The following is a 24,554-nucleotide window of genomic DNA, read 5'->3' on the forward strand; positions in this document are numbered from 1 at the left end:
GTAGTTAAGGTGATAAAGAAGGTTTATGGCTTGCTTTCCTTTCTTGGACCAAGAATAGAATACAAAAGCAAGAATGTAACGCTATAACTATAACACCACAGGTTCAGCCAGAGGTCACTGCATTACAGGAAAAACATAAATGCTCTGGAGAGGGTATGAAGGAGATTTACAAGAATGTTGGCTGGGGCTTTAAAATTGCAATTATAAGGAAAGATCAAGTAAGTTAGGATTGTTTTCCTTAAATCTGAGGAGGTTAAGGCATGATTTAATAGAGGTGTACAAAATTTTGAGGGGTCTAAATAGAGTAGACAGGAAAGACCTGTTTCCTCTAGCCAAGAGATCAATTACCAATGGCACAGATATAAAGTGATTAGCAGAAGCATTAGAGGGGATATGAGGAAATTTTTCTTTCATTCAGAGTATGGAAGGTGGCTGGAATTCTCTGCCTGGTTTGATGGAGGAGGTAGGAGCCCTTAACCTCTCCAAAAGGTGCCTGGACCTCTGCCTGAAGCATTGTAACCTGCAAGGTTATTGACCTGGGCGTGGGATTTGAATGGGTGGCTACTTTCTTTTTCTTGACCAATGCAACGAATGACCTCTTATTGTGCATTAACTTTTCTTTGGTTCAATGAATATTGACATTTAATTCATCCTCTAGTATACCGCAGTGATATTAAGCATTCTATTACTTTCTCACCCATTCAGAATGGATAATATAATGACAGTATGGCCAAGGGTGCATCTTTCATGGCTAAAAGGAAATGAAGGTAAGTGCTCTTACTCCTGAGAAAGATACCTGTACTAGAGTCAGAATACTTGTTGTTTAATTGCTAATTCAAAGTGATGAGATCTAAGAGTCTTACTGCATTTATTGTGAGATTTTTCTTGCCATATAACTGCCTTGCAGTGGCTACCTTAAAACTGCAAATCCTACCTCCCAAAGAAAAAGTTAAATCCACTTTACTGTAACCCAGACTTAATGCAGCAAATTGAGAGAGGGGAGTGATTATTTCTAACTCAGCTCCAGTTTGAATAAAATGAGCACCAAATTGGGAAGAAAAGTCAGGTTTGCTAATGGTACAAATATCTAGTACCAGTAAGGTGGTGAACTCACACAATGCCTAAACATATATCTCTCAGATTACTTGCAATGTTTCCCATGTGTTCAATCATTAATGAACCGCAGCACTGAATCTGTCAGTCTTATTGCAATTATATGAAATATGCCAGTTAGAGCAAATAATTGGAGGAACAGACAGACCCAGTCAGTCAAGAACAGAAACAAATGTAAATGCACCAACCAATTAAATAACCTTTTTGAGTGATTAGAATTGGATAGGAGAGACTTTATCACAGGGACGTTTATCACAGGATCTGGACCAGATGGGCCAATGGGCTGAGATGTGGCAGATGGAGTTTAATTCAGATAAATGCGAGGTGCTGCATTTTGGGAAAGCACATCTTAGCAGGACTTATGCACTTAATGGTAAGGTCCTAGGGAGTGTTGCTTAACAAAGAGACCTTGGAGTGCAGGTTCATAGCTCCTTGAAAGTGGAGTCGCAGGTAGATAGGATAGTGGAGAAGGCGTTTGGTATGCTTTCCTTTATTGGTCAGAGTATTGAGTACAGGAGTTGGGAGATCATGTTGCGGCTGTATAGGACATTGGTTAGGCCACTGCTGGAATATTGCATGCACTTCTGGTCTCCTTCCTATCGGAAAGATGTTGTGAAACTTGAAAGGGTTCAGAAAAGATTTACAAGGATGTTGCCAGGGTTGGAGGATTTGAGCTACAGGGAGAGGCTGAACAGGCTGGGGCTGTTTTCCCTGGAGCGTCGGAGACTGAGGTTTACAAAATTATGAGCATGGTTAGGATAAATAGACAGTCTTTTCCCTGGGGTCGGGGAGTCCAGAACTAGAGGGCATAGGTTTAGGGTGAGAGGGGAAAGATATAAAAGAGACCTAAGGGGCAACTTTTTCACGCAGAGGGTGGTACGTGTATGGAATGAGCTGCCAGAGGATGTGGTGGAGGCTGGTACAATTGCAACATTTAAGAGGCGTTTTGGATATGGAGGTTTGGGGGGTTGGCAGGTGGGACTAGATTGGGTTGGGGATATCTGGTCGGCGTGGACAGGTTGGACCAAAGGTTCTTTCCGTGCTGTACATCTCTAGACTCCTGACTCTCTGACTCTATGACAGCTCTCAAACTTGAGAACCCTGGTGACTCTATGAAGCTCTCAAACTGAGAACCCTGGAGCAACTTTTCTTGTTCTGTGTTGTGAGGTATGAGTGAGAGCCTTTCTGAAGACAGCACTCATGGGAAAATAAAATGCTCTAAGCTTGTGGTAAATCTATGCAGAAACAATAAAATTACTTACATAGATGAGTTAAAGAAACGAACCCATCACAAATTTAATCTGCGGTAAAGATTATATTCATCAAATAAATTTGAAACTTGCATGTACTGCCAAGTTTGATTTTCTGATCTTGTAGGAAGTATTTAGAAACTATATATTACTTAGCTGTTTAAATGTTGATGAAATTTACAGTGACGCTCTTGAATGGCACATGGTCTAAGTTGTTGATCTCTGCTAGCATGTGCCAAATAAATGACAGCAATATCTTCGAAACTAAGGCCTCTCTCCTGGACACGGTGTAATCCATTTGTAGCATGATTACATTCATAATTATTGCTGCAGCTTGAGGAGAAAATACAGAGGAACCTCGATTAATGAGATGGGCAGGCACTGTTTCGTTCAGATAATTGATTATTTGTATAATCGATTTTACCTTAAACAAGGGAAGCCATACTAACCTAATGCTGTGCTCTACCGGAGAATTTGTTTAAATCTATATGTTTAATGAGTCTGCTATTTAAACAAACTAATCTTTGCATTCTGCAAATTACAGGTTAAATTGAGAAGAACTGAACCCTTACCATCACATAAATACTGTAAATGAAATCCCAGCATTAAACAAAGTCCCGAATAGCTTCTACGATCGCAAGAGTATTTGTCAGTTTCCGGGAGCTCTGTGTCGCGATAGAAAGACAGAAGCCTTGCACATACGTTTACTTTCTCTGCCATTTTATTTTCACGATAGGTCTGGTAACGTGACGGGAATACTGTAAAACACTTACTTTTGCAAAGGACTATGTAACACCCCTACCTAAAAAACATCCAGCCACAGATGCTTGAGGTGCTTGTGTTGCTTTGTTTTTGCCAGTGTTTTCACATCTTCTTCAGTACAGGTAAATTAAATACACTTAACATCTTTGGTGTAACGTTTTTGTGGGACCTTGAGATCTTCTTCGGATAATCTGAAATTCAGATAATTGATATTCAGATAATCGAGGCTCCTCTGTACTGTGAAAAAACCCATGCTGGTGTCTGATAACAGGAGCTGCTTGACACTGCATCAATTCAGACCGAGACACTGTAGTCATTAGTATCCTTCAGAATAGGAGATGATCTGGTAGAGTACAATGACAATGTTAGGCTGTCAGAGAGGCTGAGACCTGAGTGTTTAAAGGTTAATTAAGAAATAAAAATCAATATTTCTATTCTGTACGTTTGCCCATGATATTGTGGAACATGACAATTCATTGAGCTACAATTCTTACATTCCACCTTGATCTTTTCAATTCCTGAAAAAATGGCAGTTAAATGTAATTCTTTTAATGATTTGATTGGTTGTTTTTTTAAAAAGAAATACTCATTGCTTATTGTACAATTTTGATTGGTTGTTTCACAAAAACCAAATTGAAACCAATTAATTGCAAAAGCTTTGCATATCAAGAGATGTGATGTTAAATTATGTGGATATATTTTATATCCTTAATAAACGGCAACTCATAATGCTTTAAGATCAGATTATGATTGATATGGTCTGGTAGCATGGTGCATTATAAAATTATTCTCTAAGGTAGACAAGGTAGTGAAGAAGGTGTTTGGTACTTTATTGGTCAGTGCATTGAGTACAGAAGTTGGAATGTCACGTTGTGGCTGTACAGGACATTGTTTAGGCCACTTTAGGAATCCTGCATTCCGTTCTAGTCTTCCTGTTGGCGGAAAGATGTTGGTAAACTTGAAATGGTGCAGAAAAGATTTGCAAGGATGTTGCCGAGGTTGAAGGGTTTACGCTACAGGGAGAGGCTGAATAGACTGGGGCTGTTTTTCCTGGAGCATCAGAGACTGAAGGATGTCATGACAGGATAATGTGAATAGCCAAGTTCTTTTTCCCAGGGTAGGGGAGTCCAAAACTAGAGGGCATAGGTTTAAGGTGCGAGGAGAAAGATTTTAAAAAGACCTGAGTGACAACATTTTCACATGAAGGGTGGTGCATGTATGGAACAAGCTGCAAGAGGAAGTGGTGGAGTTGGGTCCAATTACAACATTTAAAGATCATCTGGATGGATACATGAATAAGTAGAGTTGAGAGGGATATACGCCAAACACTGGCAAATGGCACTAGACCAGTTTAGAATACCTGATCAACACGGGCAAGTTGGACTGAACATAGAACATAAAATGTAGAACATTACAGCGCAGTACAAGCCCTTCGGCCCTCGATGTTGCGCCGCCCTGTCATACTAATCTGAAGCCCATCCCACCTACACTATTCCATGGACGTCCATTTGCCTGTCCAGTGACGACTTAAATGCACTTAAAGTTGGCGAATCTACTACCGTTGCAGGCAAAGCATTCCATACCCTTAATACTCTCTGAGTAAAGAAACTACCTCTGACATCTGTCTTATACCTATCTCCCCTCACTTTAAAGTTATATCCCCTCGTATTTGCCATCCCCATACTTGGAAAAAGGCTCTCCCTGTCCACCCTATCTAACCCTCTGATTATCTTGTATGTCTCTATTAAGTCACCTCTCAACCTTCTTCTCTCTGACGAGAACAGCCTGAAGGCCTTCAGCCTTTCCTCATAAGACATTCCTTCCATGCCATTCCTGAAGAAGGGCTTATGCCCGAAACGTCGATTCTCCTGTTCCTTGGAAGCTGCCTGACCTGCTGCGCTTTTCTAGCAACACATTTTCATTCCTTCCATGCCAGGCAATATCCTAGTAAATCTCTTTTGCACCCTTTCCAAAGCTTCCACATCCTTCTTATAATGTGGTGACCAGAACTGTACACAATACTCCAAGTGTGGCCGTACCAGAGCTTTGTACAGATGCAGCATAACCTCCTGGTTTTGGAACTCAATCCCTCTATTAATAAAGGCCAAGACACTGCATGCCTTCTTAACAACCCTGTCAATCTGGGTAGCAACTTTCAGGGATCTGTGTACATGGACACCGAGATCTCTCTGCTCATCTGCACTCCTAAGAATCCTACCATTAGCCCAGTACTTTGCATTCCGATTACTCCGTCCAAAGTGTATCACCTCACACTTGTCTGCATTAAACTCCATTTGCCACCTCTCAGCCCAACTCTGCATCCCATCTATGCCTCTCTGCAACCGACTACATCCTTCATCACTATCCATCTCTCCACTGACCTTAGTGCCGTCCGCAAATTTACTAACCCATCCTTCTAAGCCCTCATCCAGGTCATTTATAAAAATGACGAACCGCAGTGGACCCAACACTGACCCTTGCGGTATGCTGCTAGTAACTGGACACCAAGATGAACATGTTCCATTAACTACAACCCTCTGTTTTCTTTCAGCAAGCCAATTACTGATCCAAACTGCTATGTCCCCCACAAGCCCATTCCTCCGCATTTTGTATAATAGCCTACTGTGGGGAACCTTATCGAATGCCTTGCTGAAATCCATATACACCACATCAACTAGTTTACTCTCATCTACCTGTTTGGTCACTTTGTCAAAAAAGTCAATAAGATTCATTAGGCACGACCTACCCTTCACAAAACCGTGCTGACTGTACTGATCAGATTATTCTTTTCTAGATGGTTATAAATCGTATCTCTTATAACCTTTTCCAACACTTTACCAACAACTGAAGTGAGACTCACTGGTCTGTAATTACCTGGGTTGTCTCTACTACCCTTTTTGAACAAGGGAACCACATTTGCTATCCTCCAGTCCTCAGGCACTATTCCTGGAGACAATGATGATTTGAAGGTCAATGCCAAAGGCTCGGCAATCTCTTCCCTTGCTTCCCAGAGGATCCTAGGATAGATCCCATCTCGCCCAGGGGACTTGTCTATTTTCACACTCTGCTGTATTTCTAATACCTCTTCCTTGTGAACCTCAATCTCTTCTAGTCTAGATGCAAGTATCTCTGTATCTTCCTTGCCAATATTTTCATTTTCTATAGTGAACACTGTCGAAAAATATTTATTTAGTGCTTCCCCTATTTCCTCTGACTACACACAACTTCCCACCATTATCCTTGATTGGCCCTAGTTTAACTCTCGTCATTCTTTTATTCCTGACATACCTATGGAATGCCTTAGGGTTAACCCTGATCCTATCCACCAGCAACTTCTCATGTCTCCTCCTGGCTCTTCTGAGCTCTCTTTTTAGGTCTTTCCTGACTTCCTTGTAACCCTCAAGCGCCCTAACTGAGGTTTCACATTTTGTCCTAAGCCGCCTTCTTCTTCTTGACCAGAGATTCCACTTCCTTAGTAAACCACGGCTCACGTGTTCCATATCTTCCTCACTGCCTGACAGGTACATACTTATCTAGGACACTCAGTAGCTTTTCCTTGAGTAAGCTCCACATTTTTAATGTGCTCATCCCCTGCAGTTTCCTTCCCTGTTCTACGCTTCCTAAGTCTTTCCTAATTGCATCGTAATTTCCCGTCCCCCAGCTGTAACTCTTGCTCGGTGGAGTACACCTATCCCTTTCCATCACTAAAGTAAATCTGACAGAATTGTGATTGCTGTCTCCAAAGTGTTCACCTACTTCCAAATCTAACACCTGGCCAGGCTCATTACCCAGTACTAAATCTAAAGTGGCTTCGCCCCTTGTTGGCCTGTCTACATACTGTGTCAGGAAGCCCTCCTGCACACACTGGACAAAAACTGACCCATCTATAGTACTCGTACTATAGTGATCCCAGTCAATATTTGGATAGTTGAAGTCCGTTATGACAACTACCCTGTCTCTCTCACTCCTATTGAGAATCATCATTGCTATCCTTTCCTCTACATCTCTGGGACTATTCGGAGGCTTATAGAAAACTCTCAGCATGGTGACTTCTTCTTTCCTGTTTCTAACCTCAGCCTATATTACCTCAGTTAACGAGTCCCCAAACATCCTTTCTGCAACTGTAATGTTGTCCCTGATCAACAATGCCATACCTCCCCCTCTTTTACCATCTTCTCTGTTCTTACTGAAACATCTGAATCCTGGAACCTGCAACAGCCATTCCTGTCCCTGCTCTATCCATGTCACCGTAATGGCCACAACATCGAAGTCCCAGGTGCCAACCCACGCTGCCAATTCACCCACTTTATTTTGCGTTGAAGTACACACACTTCAATCCAGGTTCTCGCTTGCCAGTGTCAGATACTTGATTTGGGAACTCCCTACTTTCATCATCTTCTGTACCTTTCCTACAATTTTGGTTCCCATCCCCCTGCTGTATTAGTTTAGATTCACCTTAATAGCTTTAGCGAATTTCCCACCCAGGATATTGGTACCCTTCTGGTTTAGATTAAGACCATCCTGCTTGTAGAGGTCCCACCTACCCAGAAAGATCTCCAATTATCCAAAAACCCAAAACCCTCCCTCCTGCACCATCCCTGTAGCCACGTGTTCAACTCCTTTCTCTCCCTATTCCTCACCTCACTAGCACATGGCACATGACTGAAGGGTCTGTTTCCATGCTGTAAAACTCTATGAATATTTGACTCTATAAGTAGTTCAGGCTGTGGAATTCTCCATGGTCATGAGATTGAACACAATTTCAGGGGACTGGATTGTTAGTGAGTGCTCTTGACATACTAATGAATGCGAAGGAGGTTACCAATTGATGGGGTCAGAAAAGACGACCTGGCTGAGATGCTGTAAGAGGTTTTACAAAAACTTTCGAAATTTCAATTTTGCCTTCCAAGAGTCATGGTTGTACATAGAATAGAAACAGGCCCTTCAGCCCACCACGTTAATGCCCACCAACTAACACCAAACTACATTAAATCCCATTTACTTGCACTTGGTCCACAGGCCGCTATGCCCTGGCATTTTGAGTGCTCATCCAACTGCTTCTTAAATGTTTAGAATACCTGCCTCCACCACCCTCTCAGCCAGCACGTTCCATATTTCTACCATTCTCCAGGTGGAAAGGCTTTTTTTTCTCAGATCTGCTCTTAATCATTTACTCCTTATTTTAAACCTATGCCTTCTTGTCTTAAACACATTTACTGTGAGGAACAGATTCTCATGATCCACTGTGTCTTTGCCTGTCATAATTTTCTATACCTCAATCGGATCTCCCCTCAGGCTTCTCTGCTGCATGCAAAACAAACCCAACTCTATCCAGTCTCTCCTCATAACTGAGACGTTTCATCCCAGGGAACTTCCTGGTGAATCTCCTCTGTACCCTCTCCAGTGCAATCTTGTCCTTCTGATAGCTTTGTAAGTAGAACTATACACAACATTCCGTTTGTGGCCTAACTAATGTTTATGAACTTGGAACAAAGTGAGAAACCACACAACACCAGGTTATAGTCCACAAGGTTTATTTGAAATCACAAGCTTTCAAAGCCTCATTCCCAGTTAAAGGTTTTTGCCCAAAACATTGATTCCCCTGCTCTTTGGCTGCTGCCTGACCTGCTCTGCTTTTCTAGCACTACACCCTCAACTCTATTCTACACCCTGGCTAATGAAGGCAAGGATCCCATCTGCCTTCTCCACCACCCGGTCCACCTGTGTTGATACCTTCAGGGATCTATGGACTTGTACACCAAGGTCCCTTTATCTTCCCTTGGGACCTTACTGGACCTCCCAAAATGCATCACCTTGCACTTATCAGGATTAAATTCCATCTGCCATTGCTCTGCCCAATTTAAGAACTGACCAATATCAGCCTATAGCCTGAGACCATCCTCCTCACTGTCAACAATGCCTCTAATTTTCATGATATCTGCAAACCTACTGATTCACATCCAAGTCATTAGTGTCTATAACAATGGTCCCAGCACCAATCCCTGTGGCACATCGCTGGTCACAGAGCTTCCAATCACAGAAACAATCCTTCCCCAGTACCGTATGCCTCCTATTTGTAAGCCAGTTTTGGATCAAGTTTGCTAACTTGCCTTAGATCCCATCAGCCCTTATGTTTTGGACCAGCCTTCCATGTGGAACTTTGTCAAAGACTTTGCTGAAGTACATGTTAAACCACATCAATGGCACTGCCCTTATCAATACATTTAGTCACCTTTTCAAAACACTTAATTAAATTAGTCAGACTGGACCTCCTTCCAACAAATTCATGTCCTGACCAATCCTTGCCTTTCCAAGTACTGATTAATTCTGTCCTTTGGAATGTGTTCCAATAAATTCCCTACCACTGATGTCAGACTAGCTAGTTTGTAATTACCTGGCCTTCCATGCTGCCTTTCTTGAACAAAAGAACCACATGGATTATCTTCCAATCACTTGGCACTTCACCTATGACTGGCAAAGTATTAAATATTTCTGCCAAGGCTTCAGAAATCTCTTCCTTTGCTTCCCATAGCAGCCTGGAGTACATTTCATCAGGCCGTGAGGACTTTATATCTGCTAAAATATTTAATACCTCTTCCTTATTAATCTTAATATGTTCAAGAACCTTACCCTATTCCCAATGAAATACCTAGCTACATTATCTTTCTCCTCAGTGAATATAGATGAAAGTATTCTTTTAAATCATCACCTAGGCCCACTGGCTCCACACATACATTCTTTCCCTGGTAATCCTCTTACTCTTAATGTACTCATGAAAAGCCTTGGAGTTTTTCTTAATCTGTCTGCCAAAGATATTTCGTGACCCCCCTCCTTGCCCTCCTAATTTTGTTTTTAAGCTACCTCCTACCTTCTAACATTTGAATGTCCTCTCCTGTTTTTAATGCACTGCACCTGACATATGGTTCCTTCTTTTCTTTATCAAATGCTCAATATCCCTTGACCTCCATGGTTCCCTGGACTTGCTGTCTGTGCCCTTCACTGTTAAAGGAACATGCTGACCCTGAATTTCAATCAACAACTTTTAAAAGACTCCCACTTTCCAAATATAGCTGTTCCCAGTCTACGTTTGCCAGATCCTGTCTGACGATATTGAAATTGGCATGCCTTAACTTCTGCTCTATCCTTGTCCCTTTTTATAATGATTTTCAAACTTACAAAGTTATGGTCACTATCCCCAAAACACTCACCCACTGAAACTTGAACCCCATGACTGGCTTTGTTCCATAGGATTGGGTCTAACCCAGTCCCACCTTTAAAAATGCACCTTTAATATTCCATGCTATCTAATCCATTCATAGTAAGGTGATCCCAATTCCTGCCCAGTTAAGTTCCCCAGCCTACCCTTCCTATAGGTCCAGGAATGCCCTGACAATCCCACCCAGTGTTTCAGGACTGCAACCTTCAATCAGTATTACCTTCACAATTGCATGGCCTTTTTTTAAATATCAATGTTTCTTACAGAATCATGTGGTGTTAGGGCACAGAGGGAGGCTAATCTCTCCATTGAATCTTAACGATCTATTCACTCAAATTTAAATCAGACAACATTTTAAAAAACCCACATGCCGTACTTAAATCAGCAATGTTTCAGGTCTGTGACCTTTCAACAGATGAAAGGTTTTGCTCATCAACCTGAACCATTAGCTCTGTTTCTCAGTCCACAGATGTCGATAGGCCTGTTGAGTATTTGCAGTATTTCCTATTTCTGTGACATAAGTAATGAGCTGTGTCTGTTTTTTGAAACTGTACAGTTTAGATTAATAGTGTAGCATCTGGAACACACTCTGTAGTTCAGATTTAATGAATGATTTATGGGGTGGATTATTCTCCATAGTTCTCCTCTTTCCCCTGAAGTTATTGATTTCTAGCTACAGGCAGGAGGCAGCCTCACACTTACGACTTTTCATCAAAATGGACAGAAACTACAGATGCCACAGGGGCTAGAACCATTCAGCTGGATGAGAAGCGTCTATGGCACCCAGGCTGTGAGTGGTAAGCTGAGGTTTTGGCGTCATGAGCTGAAATTTTGGGGTCATGTGAACTTAGGACAAGGAAGAGAATAGGCCACTCAGCTCTGCCATTCAGAACGATCACGGCCAAACTGATTTTAACCACAACTCTACATTCCAGCATATTCCCGATAATCTTTCATCTCCTCAGCAATCAGTAATCTGTCTACCTCTGCCTTAAAAATATTTACAGATGCTACATCCACTGCCAGCTGACATGAATGGCTGCTCTAGAACTTTGACTCAGGGATAATAGCCACATGTCCCCTTTCAATCACTGGAGTCCTTTTAGAAATGGGTGTGAACTAATTGACTGTACCTTGAGACCTGAATCCTGTGCAGAAGAATCCTGTGGAGAAAGAAAAATGCTCACTTAACTTTCAAACACTGCAAATGAAGCAGAGCCCTGTTATTCAGCACTAAAATTGGGGTAGGTGGGGGAGTGGTGCAGGTCGGATGAGTTCACAGTGAGGGAAAGTACTCATCAATGGAGAAATAATATATATATAGAGAGAGAAAGATAGAGTTAACCTTTCAGCTCTGTGACCTTTCATCAGATGCTAACGTTGAGCTATTCTTAAGCCAATTCAAAGCCTGGAAAAGAGGGATGGGGTGAAGAGAAACATGGAAAAGTGGGCTTTGTGATTGGACAGAAGGCAAGATTGACTAAATGACAAAGGAATGATGGTGCAAGGCAAAGGAAGTAAAAATTAGGATGAATATAGAAACCAAAGCTAAGTCCATGTAAATGACTGCAGATTAATTTAGGGAATAGAGGGAGTTGAGTAGAAGGCTAATTTTTGTTTCCCAAAATGCAGCAGCACAGAGGCACCATATACCACTCCCATCATCATCTTTTGTTAAAAATATATTTTTGTTGAAAATAGATTTTTAAAATATTACAACAAATATAAAACAATACAATTCAAAACAACACAAAGAAAGAACACCAAAAAAAGGAAAAAACCCATGTACAAATATATACTGTAAAGATGTAAAAAGAATATATATATAATATATATAAACCCCAACTAATTACTTAACTAAATAAATAATAACTAACAAATCAATAAATAATAATAAATAATAGATAAAGTATAATAATAAATAAAAAAATAATAAAATACAGCTCAGCCAAACAAAACACAACTCTTGAATATTGAGAACATTAATTTTCACCTATTCATACGTTCACAGATCCCCTCTCTGGATATTGGTCTTATAAAGCTATTATTACAGCTATATAAAAGCCCTTATTAGTGTGTGGACAAATCTGTGTCCAGGTATTCCAAAAAGGGCTACCATGTCTTAGAGAAATTCTCAGTTCTGTGGTGTACCATACTTGTGAGAAAATCCATGGGGATATGCTCCATAACAATCTTCTGCCAACCGGACAGGCCCCGGGGTTATCGGACACCCAACCTAGCAAGATATTCTTTCTTACATGGAAAGTGAGGATGTTGAAAAGTTTTTTCTTATGCGCATCTACAGGGAACACACTGGGCAGGCTAAGAAGAAGAAAGAAATCAGGAGGGCAAAAAGGGGACATGAGATAGCTTTGGCAAATAGAGTTAAGGAGAATCCAAAGGGTTTTTACAAATACATTAAGGACAAAAGGGTAACTAGGGAGAGAACAGGGCCCCTCAAAGATCAGCAAGGTGGCCTTTGTGCAGAGCGGCAGGAGATGGGGCAGATACTAAACGAATATTTTGCATCAGTATTTACTGTGGAAAAGGACATGAAAAATATGGAACGTAGGGATATAGATGGTGACATCTTAAAAAATGTCCACATTACAGAGGAGGAAGTGCTGGATATCTTGAAAATGGATAAATCCCCACGACCTGATCAGCTGTACCCAGAACTCTGTGGGAAGCTGGGGAAGTGATTGTTGGCCTCTTACTGAGATGATTGTAACATTGATAATCACAGGTGAGGTGCCAGAAGACTGGAGGTTGGCAAACGTGGTGCCATTGAATAAGAAAAGTGGTAAGGACAAGCCAGGGAACTATAGACCACTGAGCCTGATGTCGGTGGTGGGCAAGTTGTTGGAGGGAATCCTGAAGGACAGGATGTACATGTATTTGGAAAGGCGAGGACTGATTAGGGATAGTCAACGTGGTTTTGTGTGTGGGAAATCATGTCTCACAAATTTGATTGAGTTTTTTGAAGAAGTAACAAAGAGGATTGATGAGGGCAGAGTGGTCGATGTGATCTATATGGATTTCAGTAAAGTGTTCAACAAGGTTCCTATGGGAGACTGGTTAGCAAGGTTAGATCTCATGGAATACAGGGAGAACTTGCCATTTGGATACATTACTGGCTCAAAGGTAGAAGACAGAGGGTGGTTGTGGAGGGTTGTTTTTCAGACTTGAGACTTGTGACCAGTGGAGTGCTACAAGGATCAGTGCTGGGTCCACTACTTTTCATCATTTATATGCATGATTTGGATGTGAGCATAAGAGGTACAGTTAGTAAGTTTGCTGATGACACCAAAATTGGAGGTGTAGTGGACAGCAAAGAAGGTTACCTCAGATTACAACAGGATCTTGATCAGATGGGCCAATGGGTTGAGAAGTGGCAGATGGGTTGAGTTTAATTCAGATAAATGCGAGGTGCTGCATTTTGGGAAAACAAGTCTTAGCAGGACTTAAACACCTAATGGTAAGGTCCTAGGAAGTGTTGCTAAACAAAGAGACCTTGGAGTGCAGGTTCATAGCTCCTTCATAGTGGAGTTGCAGGTAGGTAGGCTAGTGAAGAAGGCGTTTGGTATGCTTTCCTTTGTTGGTCAGAGTACTGAGTACAGGAGTTGGGAGATCATGTTGCCACTGTATAGGACATTGGTTAGACCACTGTTGGAATATTGCATGCAATTCTGGTCTCCTTCCTATCGGAAAGATGTTGTGAAACTTGAAAGCATTCAGAAAATATTTACAAGGATGTTGCCAGAGTTGGAGGATTTGAACTATAGGGAGAGGTTGAATAGGCTGGAGCTGTTTTCCCTGGAGTGTTGGAGGCTGAGGGGTGACCTTATAGAGTTGTATAAAATCATGAGTGGCAAAGTCTTGTCAATAGACAAAGTCTTTTCCCTGGGGTGGGGGAATCCAGAACTAGAGGGCATAGGTTTAGGGTGAGAGGGGAAAGATATAAAAGAGACCTAAGGGGCAACTTTTTCACGCAGAGGGTGATATGTGTATTGCATGAGCTGCCAGAGGAAATGGTGGAGGATAGTACAATTGCAACATTTAAAAGGCATTTGGATGGATATATGAATACGAAGGGTTTGGAGGGATATGGGCCTGGTGCTGGCAGGTGGGACTAGATTGGGTTGGGATATCTGGTCGGCGTGGACAGGTTGGACCGAAGGGTCTGTTTCCATGCTGTACATCTCTATGACGCTATGACTTGCTGAGAGGTCCATCAGGACTGGGCACCTTTCCACTCTTTCCGCCTCCTGCACCTCTTGCTCTGATAAGGGGGCATTGAGAAAAGACTCTTGTTTGGGGGTCACACCCGGGAGCTCCAGATCCTTGAAAAAGGACTCCATTGTTGCCCACCCCTACTCACAACCCTCAGATTGGTATAACTCAGAGTAAAATCTCTGGAATGCCACATTAATCTCTTTGGAATCACATGTTAGGTTCGCAGACCCTTCCCTAATTGACCTAATGACTTAAGGAGTACTCCTTTTCCTGCGGAGATATGCTAGGTACTTGCCTTCGCAAAAGTACAAAGAACAAAGAACAAAGACAATTTACAGCCCAGGAATAGGCCCTTTGGCCCTCCAAGCCTGAGCTGATCCAAATCCACTATCTAAACCTGTCGCCCAATTCCTAAGCATCCGTATCCCTCTGCTCCCAACCTACGCATGCATCTGTCCAGACGCATCTTAAATGAATCTACCGTGCCTGCCTCTACCACCTCTGCTGGAAAAGCGTTCCAGACACCCACCACCCTCTGTGTGAAGTATTTGCCGCGTGTATCCCCCTTAAACTTTCCACCTCAAAAGCGTGACCTCTCGTTATTGAATTCTTTTAAAACACTCTAGTAACTTAAATGGGAGATTCCTCCTAACCAATATAGCCACTCCCCTACTTCTGGTATTAAAAGATGAAAAGTAAACCCGATCAAAGCCATTTTGCTGTAATTTCAAATGCTCCCTATCATCCAAGAGTGTCTCCTGTAACAAAGCACTATCCACCTTCTCATTTCTAAAGCTTGTCTCTATCCACCCTGTCCAAACCCTTCATGATTTTGTAAACCTCAATCAGGTCCTTCCTCAATCTCCTTTTTTCTAATGAAAATAACCCTAACCTACTCAACCTCTCTTCGTAGCTAGCACCTTCCATACCAGGCAACATCCTTGTAAACCTTCTCTGCACCCTCTCCGAAGCGTCCACATCCTTTTGGTAATGGGGCACCAGAACTGCACACAGTATTCTAAATGCGGCTGAACCAATGTCTTGTATAATTTTAACATGACTTGCCAGCTCTTATACTCAACACCCTGTCCAATGAAGGCAAGTATACTATATGCCTTCTTGACCACTCTATCCACCCGTGCAGCAACTTTCAGGGTACAATGGACCTGCACTCTCCGATCTCTCTGCCCATCAACTTTTCCCAAGGCTCTTCCCTTCATTGTATAATTTGCTCTGTAATTAGTCTTGCCTAAATGCATCACCTTACATTTGCCTGGATTGAAAACTATCTGCCACTTTTTCACCAACTCTCCAGTCTATCTATATCCTCCTGTATTCTTTGACAGTCCCTAATGCTTTCTGCTACTCCACCAATCTTCGTGTCATCTGTAAACATGCTGATCATATCAACAGTGCCCTCTTCCAGATCATTTATGTATATTACAAACAACAGTGGCCCCAACACTGGTCACCTTTCTCTATTTCGAAAAACTTCCTTCAACTAATACTCTGTGTCTCTTGTTGCTCAACCAGTTCTTTATCCACCGAGCTAGAACACCCTGCACACCTTGTGACTCACTTTCTCCGTTAGTCTACCATGGGGAACCTTATCAAATGCCTTACTAAAGTCCATGAATATGACAGCAAAGGTAGGAGATAACTAACCCCCTGGCATAGGCTTTGGCAGTTTCCCAAAGGGCGGATGGACTACTAACTGAGCCTGAATTAATGTCTAGGAATGCCCAAAATTCCCTAGAGAAGTACTCCATAAACTTACTCTCCTTAAGGATAAAGGGATCCATTCGTCAGTGCCTCGGGCCCACTATAGCGTCCTTAATCTTACCCAACAGGTACACTGGAGCATGATCAGAAATGGTAATATTACCAATCATACAAGATGCTTTCAAGTTCAGGGTTGCCATGGGGGTCAGAAAAAAATCAGTCCTGGTGTGACATTTTTGTGGATTGGAAAAAAACATAAAATCCCTGCCTGTAGGGTGGAGACACCTCTAGATGTCCACCAACCCTAACTCCACACACAGATCCACTAATTGTTTAGTTTGTACACAGGGTATCGGGGGGCCTTTGGGCAACCTGTCTACTGTGGGATCCATGAGACAGTTAAAATGCCAGGACTTGAGGCTGATCAGTTTAGAGAACACATCTACCAAACATTTGAAGGGATGGGCTGGAGGGCAATAAACATTTAAAACACCATATTCTTCCCTGTTTATCAGGGCTTTGAGAATTACAAACCTCCCATTGTGTCTTTAAAACACTCTAGTAACTTAAATGGGAGATTCCTCGTAACCAATATAGCCACTCCCCTACTTCTGGTATTAAAAGATGAAAAGTAAACCCGATCAAAGCCATTTTGCTGTATTTTCAAATGCTCCCTATCATCCAAGAGTGTCTCCTGTAACAAAGCACTATCCACCTTCTCATTTCTAAGACTCAAAAGTACCTTCTTCCTCTTAATTGGTGAGTGACTCCCCTTGACGTTCCAGGTACACTATTTAATCAAGTCATTAGCCATAACCTTCTGCAGTAACATTTAAATTCCAGAGAGGAGGAACTCGAATTACAAATTGCTGAGCCTTAGTGTCACAAGATCCATCAAACAGAAAAACTATATAAACTAAAACCACTACAATTAACAAACCTACAAAGCTATCAAAGATTATATACAACAAAAACCCAGAAGCAAACCAACATATAAAGCGGCAATAATGTTGAATAGGGGAATCCATCCCCTGCCCAAAGGGGGCAATTACCCATCCCAAAACCCAACTTCCCATCCCACTGCCAATATTGTAGCCTGGGCATTTAAGTCCCTGAACTAGGCATAAACTACCCATAAGTCGACATGTAGCCATCCCAACTATTTTCCTTCCCCCTAGCTAGAGCCACACTGCAAACACAAGCAGAAAAGAAAGAAAATATACCATCAAACAGCAATGTGAATAAAGAAATTTTGAAAAAAAAGGGTAAGTCCCCTACCATCCTTTGGTACCCCAACTTAGAAATTGAAAGTACACACCTCAAACACCGCCAACATTGTTTAGACCAGATTATTACCAATTTTAAATAAAAGGAAAAGAAAGCCCTGACTGGACTTGCTCCTTTTTTCTCAAGAGAAGAAAAGACATACCCAAACAACTCTACTATTTGTACATACTAAGTTGTTTAGATTAAGTTAATTTGTCCACAAATTCTCTTGCCTTCTCTGACGTGTTGAACGTGATCCGAAGAACCACCGGATACCTCAGAGAGTACTGGATCCCAAGCTCCCTCAGTCTTCTCTTGACACTGTCACAGGATTTTCTTTTCTGATCACTGCCACTGAGAAGTCCTGGAAGAACATGATCTCAGAGCCCTCATAAACTAGGGCCTTCGGATCCTTCCCCTGGATTCTGGAAATTTCCACGATTCTCTTCATATCTCTATAGTGATGAAACCGCACCAAGAGAGGATGAGGACGCTGGTCCAGACATGACCTCTGCGCCATGACCTGGTGAGCCCTCTCAATCTTCAAACCTCTCATTCCAGCCTCCAAGTTAAGGAATTTCAACAACCAGTCTTCAATAAATCCTGCTTGCACTCACCTTTCTTACCCTCCGGCAGACCGATGATCGGAATATTTTTTCTGGATGTAGGTTTGCTTGCTGAATTGGAAGGTTTGTTTTCAGATGTTTCGTCACCATACTGGGTAACATCTTCAGTGAGCCTCTGAATGAAGCTCTGGTGGTGTAGCCTACTTGAGTTTTCTTGGGTTGGTGACATCATTCCCTGTGGTGACCTCATTTCCTATGGTGGTGTCATTTCCTGTTCTTTTTCTCGGGGGTGGGAAACAGAGAATATTTTTTCTCCTGCCCCTGTTCTTGAGGTCATCAGCTTGGTCAAGCAAATTACAGACCAGCATCTCCAGTGCCTGGATCTTATCTTTGGAGGAGCTAGCTTCCACTACTGTGACTCTGTGCTGTACCTCATCCATCCTTTTCTCCAGGTCTCCCAGCTGCTGTTCATGCTTCTACAGCATGATAGAGATTGGGGCCAGCTTTTCCTCTATCTGCTTCCACAAGATCTTGCGAGATTTTGCGAGCTCCTTCACCAGGGCCTGGTAAGAAATTGAGTCCATGGATCCTGCAGGCTTGGCCACAGGCCTGGCCTCGGAATCACCTCCTCCTTTCTTCAGCATCTCTGGATGGCAAAAACCAAGATAAGTTATTTTTTAACAGTTTCCTGGAACTCCAAGACCTTTCTAGAGTCCCAGGATATCACAGTGGTCCAGGGAAGGCAAGCTAGGACTTCGTCCTGCTTGCCTTCCCTGCCTGCAACGTGATCTTCCTGGATCGCCGCCATCTTGGATCCCCCCCCCCATCATCATTATCTTTAAAGAGATTAAACTGAGAACCTTCCATTTCTGTTTGGCTCAGATATCAACTTGATCAACTCAATGAGAAACAGAAGAGCTGAATGTTATTGAGACTTCTCAAAACAAGCTTCACTTGGAAAATAGTTGCCCTAAAGCCACATTTCGCATGCATATGTTTAGAAATTTATTGGTACCTTTCTACATCTCAGTATCTTTAAAAGGAAGGCCATTACTGCGATTGCTAATGAGCAAGACAAAACTGTCTAAGATTTGACTGTTTTGTGAGTCAAATCTTAGAAGCACCAACGAAATGCAGAATTTGCATTTTTTAATTAAGTGGTGACAGTGACTTGAGTAGTTCATTAATACCAGCTTTCTAATATCATTGTGGCATTCTGCCAGCCAGTTGCAAATGGTGAAGAATGCAGTGCATCATCACAATTGTACAATGTTTCAAGGACAGCAGGATCTGGTCGAATGAGTCATGAATATTTGTGTGCTCTGTTCTTCTACTCATAAATGCAATGCGCCACAAATTATTTACTTTCTTCCCTTTTAGGTTATAAACCATAATTTTTAATTAAAGATGTTGTTCATCTTGTGGTATTTCTGATACATTTGCAAAAGCTCACAGCAAGAAATATATATATCATTGAGCCTGCCATTTGTTTACATTTGATACAATTATATAAAGCAGACACACATTCCTGAGAAGCACAGGTCACTGACACCAACATGTATCATACAGGAAAGTGTAAAATCAAGAACTTGAAAAAGAAAATTTGCTCAAATGCCATGGAGTGTTACTAACCAACACCACCATCTAGGGGTGAGGAATGAGATTCAGATGTTTGGTAATTGCTGGTTTCGGCTATTGTTCTGGAAGAGAGCTCGCATTAACAATGGAAACGCATCCCTCAGAGAATGTAGAGCAGATGAACGTAAATGAGCTGAATACAGTACCATGCCAAAGACCTAGTTTAGAAACTTCTTGAGAGGGATCAGGGATTTGCGTAGGTAAAAGTTTAATATGAATAGTTTATATTTGCTTTGAAGGTCCGAAATCTACAGCCATAACATACCAACCTAAATATCCAGTTGCACCTGATAAGTGATCTCCAGAATCCACACTGTTAAAGATTTGGGGCTCGACGCAATCAGTAAATTGATAGATAATGGGGGTGGCACAGTGGCTCAGTGGTTAGCACTGGTGCCTCAGCACCAGGGACCTGAGTTCGATTCCAGTCTGGGGCACCTGTCTATGTGGAGTTTGCACATTCTCCCTGTGTCTGCATGGGTTTCCTCCGGTTTCCTCCCACAGTCCAAAGATGAGCAGGTTAGGTGGATTGGCCATACTAAATTGCTCAGAGTGTTCAGGGATGTGTATGTTAGATGGATTAGCTGTGGGAAATGGGGGGGTTGGGAAGGGGGGTGGTGTTGGTCAGTGTGAATAGAATGCTCTCCAGTGAGTCAGTGTGGATTTGTTGGGCCACGTGGCCTGCTTCCATAGGGAGTCTATACAAAAAAAGCCCACTTGACATGCAAGAGTGCAAGGGTTAACCATGTTGATGTGAGTCTGGGGTCATATGTAAGCTAGGCCAGGTAAGGACAGTAATTTTACTTCCATGAAAGGACCTTAGTGAACCAGATGGAGTTTTACGACAATCAACAATGGTTTCATGGGCTTCATTAGACTCTGGATTTTAATTCTAACATTGGCAGGAGTGTCCACCATATGCTCCTTGTGGATATAACGTCTGGTCTTCAGTTGGTGGGCAACTATAGGGAACTGAAAGCATTTGCAACAATCCAGACAAATTGAATTAAAGCATTATAGTAGTGACCATTCTGTGTACTGCTTTTCACTGTCCCAAGGACATGCAAAATTTTGTACAACTGCAAATTAATTTATTCTTCTGTTCTTACAAGATAAAATGAGCTTCTGTGCATTTGATAGGTAAATTCTACTTTAAAATGGATTGTTAATTGTTGGAGTGGATAATGTCATGTGCATACACTAGCAGGCATGACTTTAGAGAGAGTTTCATTAACTAAGGTGGAAAGGAAATTGGATTTGAATGGTTATTTGTTGGAGGTTTTTAATCAAGTGAAGCTATCAAGTATAATAATTGCATTCTGAGATAAAATCTGATTATGGTTGAATATTTTAACCTTGTCTCATTCACTGGTGTACCATTTTCAGAATAATGGCACTTTGGTTTTGGATTAGCGTTAATACTTTAGAAAAAAACTGCAAAGATGATTCAATAATTTATATACATAAACTATACAAAAACAAAATCCTTAAACTAAATTAACTTTCACTGCAGGGAAAAAAAAATCAGAAGAGGGCATGATCCAGGGAAGTAAAATGATTAAAGGCACTTGTAAGAAGGTTACTTAATTTGAACTTTGATCGGAGCATCAGAGAATATGAGTACAAAGCTAATAATCCTTTCACTACATTATGGAAAAGTAGATTATATGCTGATTGCAAACACTGTGTTGATTTGATTTTTTTAAATGAAAGAATTGGATAATGTAGTTCAGCATATGTTTGAAGTTTACACATAGAGATAGAGAGGATCTAATGTAGAATGGAATATATTAATAGTATGCTGCTAAAAATGTCACCTGAGCTAAGGAGCTGACAGAGATTGAATAAGGTGAAGTAAGATCATGTTCAATTCTCCCAACAACCCACCCTGCCCTCCTGGCACCTTCCTGCCACCTCAAAACCTGTGCCCACACCTCCTTTCTTATCTCCGTCGAAGGCCCCAAATGAGCCTTCCAAATCCATCAAAGTTTCATCTGCACTTCCACACATGTCATTTATTGTATCTGTTGCTCCCGATGTGGTCTCCTCGACACTGGGGAGATTGGACGCTATCTCGCAGAGCGCTTTAGAGAGCACCTCCGGGATACCCGCACCAACCAACCCCACTCTCCCTCCCACTCTGCCGAGGACATGCAGGTCCTGGGCCTCCTCCATTGCCACTCCCTCACCACCCGACGCCTGGAGGAAGAACACCTTATCTTCCGCCTTGGAACACTTCAACCCCAGGGCATCAATGTGGACTTTACCAGTTCCCTCATTTCCCCTTCCCCCACCTTACCCCAGTTCCAACTTTCCAGCTCAGCACCACCCACATGACCTGTCCCACCTGTCAATCTTCCTTCCCACCTATCCGCTCCACCCTTCTCTCCAACCTATCACCTTTACCCCCACCTCCATCCATCTATTGCATTCTCAGCTACCTTCTCCCCAGCCCCATCCCCCTCCCATTTATCTCTCTACCCGCGAGGCTCTCAGCTTCATTCCTGATGCAGGGCTCAGGCCAGAAACATCGATTTTCCTGCTCCTCGGATGCTGCGTGACCTGCTGTGCTTTTCCAGCAACATACTCTCAATCTGATCTCCAGCATCTGCAGACCTCACTGTCTCCAAGGTGAAATATAGATTCACCAACATCCAAAAGATACAGGAAATTATGACTGGCGCATTTACTTGCCCCGATCATTAGATATTTTCTAATTAACCCATTCAGGGATGTTATTAAACACCCCTGGAGCAGATGGAACTTTAACCTGGGTCTCTAATCTCCAGGATCTGCAGTTCTCACTTTTGCCTCGTTGATTTGAATCTGGGTCCACCTAGCTCTGAGGCAGGGGATACGACCACTGCACAATAAGAGCTGTTTCCCCAGATCGTTAAGGTTCATCCAGCTGTTAGCCATTAGCTGGCAGCCTTTGTCAGTCATAAATACTTCCACATGCTTAATATTTAACCCATGATTGATTATCACCAGTTCATGCTGTCATGACACCTTCATTCTCCAGTAGTCCCTCAAATTCTCCCTTCAATCTTTGATTGGTGGATTGGCACAAGCCGTTTTCACCTAGCTCATGTCACTTCTCCAAAACCCAAGCTTGTTGCTGCTGTGAGGCACAAGCTGAACCTGTAGGTCCACCACTGCCAACATTTAGCTGACCATTGAATTGCTCAGACAGACTGCCTGGGCCCAGCTCAGAGAGAGTGTCCCTCGTTACCATCTTCCATATGCTGCATAACCTTACTCCATAATGGAGATTAAAAAACAATTCTGGTGGTTGATCATCTGTAGCCAGATGAAAAAAAACTGACAAAATTGAGATTGGGACCAATATGAAAAGGAACAAGCCTTATTGCAGCCAAAGTTTTTTGGCAGAAGCTAATTGACCAACACATTAGCTGAACTCCCTCCAAACTCTACACCAAGCCCTTTTCCAGATGGTTTAATCAGCTTCTCCTTTATCCATTTTCCTTGCAACAAAGTACTTTAGACCAGAGATCAACATTGGTAAGCAGGACAATGGACATTGCAAGGTCAGTCAATATGATAGAAACACTCTGCAGACAGACTCCCAAACTCTATGTTATCTTCATACCTTACACAATTATTGCAAAACAATATTATTGTGCAGGTATTAGCTCAGAGTCCCATTCTGAAATGACGTCTATGCTCAAATACATCTCTGTAATGATGCTCACCCAATGCTGATGTAAAGATTGTTGATGGTCAACTGAGGGACCTTGCGATGCTTGCACGAATTGCTATTTCTGGTGCTCCAAGACTTGTGGTAGGACAGCTCAGCTGTGCGTCAATAGAAATGATGACAAGCTCCATGGTAGACTGCAGAATGATGATGCTTTGCAGAAGAACAGTCAAACCTTTCTTTCAAAGGCTGCAAAGCTGAAATCTGTCCTTGTGGCCTCTTGAGCAGAGTCAGGCTTTGACACTCTTTGACTTTCCGCTAGCCCTTACTACTCTTCAATTGCTTTGCTAATCATCTATCTAGGTATTATGAGCTGGTGCTTGGCAAGATAATCACAACAGCAAATTAATCTTCTGGAGGGTTACACCCTTTCATGTATATGTTTGTTGATATTGAGTCCATGCATGGACCTAAGAAAGGTGACAGGCCAAGGGTAAACATGTAAAAGTAAGCCAGGACAAATTTAAAGTGCATAGAGGTTTATAAAATCATGAGGGGCTTGGATAGAGTAAATAGATAGTCTTTTCCCTGGGGTGGGGAAATCCAGAACTAGAGGGCATATGTTTAGGATGAGAAGGGAGAAATTTGTAAGGGACCTAAGAGGCAACATTTTCACGCAGAGAGTGGTGCGTGTATGGAATGAGCTGCCAGAGGAAGTGGTGGAGGCTGGTACAATTACAACATTTAAAAAGGCATCTAGATAGGTATATGAATAGGAAGGGTTTAGAGGGGTGTGGGCCAAGTGCTGACAATTGGGACTAGATTAGGTTGGGATATCTGATCGGCATGGACAAGTTGGACCGAAGGGTCTGTTTCTGTGCTGTATATCTCTATATCAATATCTCTAAAAGGCATCTGAATGGATATATGAATAGGAAGGGTTTGAATAGATTAGTTTAGGATATCTGGTTGGCATGGACAAGTTGGACTGAAGGGTCTGTTTCCGTGCTGGACATCTCTCTGACTCTATGACTCTAAAGCCGTACCAGGTTGTTATGTTGTCTGCATTTGTGATATTATTTGAAGCAAAAACAAAGGGAAGGGGCGCTTAAATAGCAAAATACCAT

At 42.2% G+C, this 24,554-nt stretch overlaps 1 protein-coding gene across 1 annotated transcript in view; it reads left to right on the plus strand.

Moving 5' to 3' along the window:
• Positions 1-747: 747 nt before the first annotated feature.
• The window catches only part of jade1 (jade family PHD finger 1), a 236,705-nt gene continuing 212,898 nt past the window's right edge, over positions 748-24,554 (plus strand). The window contains exon 1 of the mRNA XM_087980044.1: positions 748-767. The gene's annotated coding sequence lies outside the window, so the exon portion shown is untranslated. The remainder of the gene's footprint in view (positions 768-24,554) is intronic.

This window comes from Chiloscyllium plagiosum, unplaced genomic scaffold, assembly GCF_037043375.1.
Source record: "Chiloscyllium plagiosum isolate Xiang-an unplaced genomic scaffold, Cpla_swu_hap1 HiC_scaffold_36, whole genome shotgun sequence".
NCBI classification, from domain to species: Eukaryota; Metazoa; Chordata; class Chondrichthyes; order Orectolobiformes; family Hemiscylliidae; genus Chiloscyllium; species Chiloscyllium plagiosum.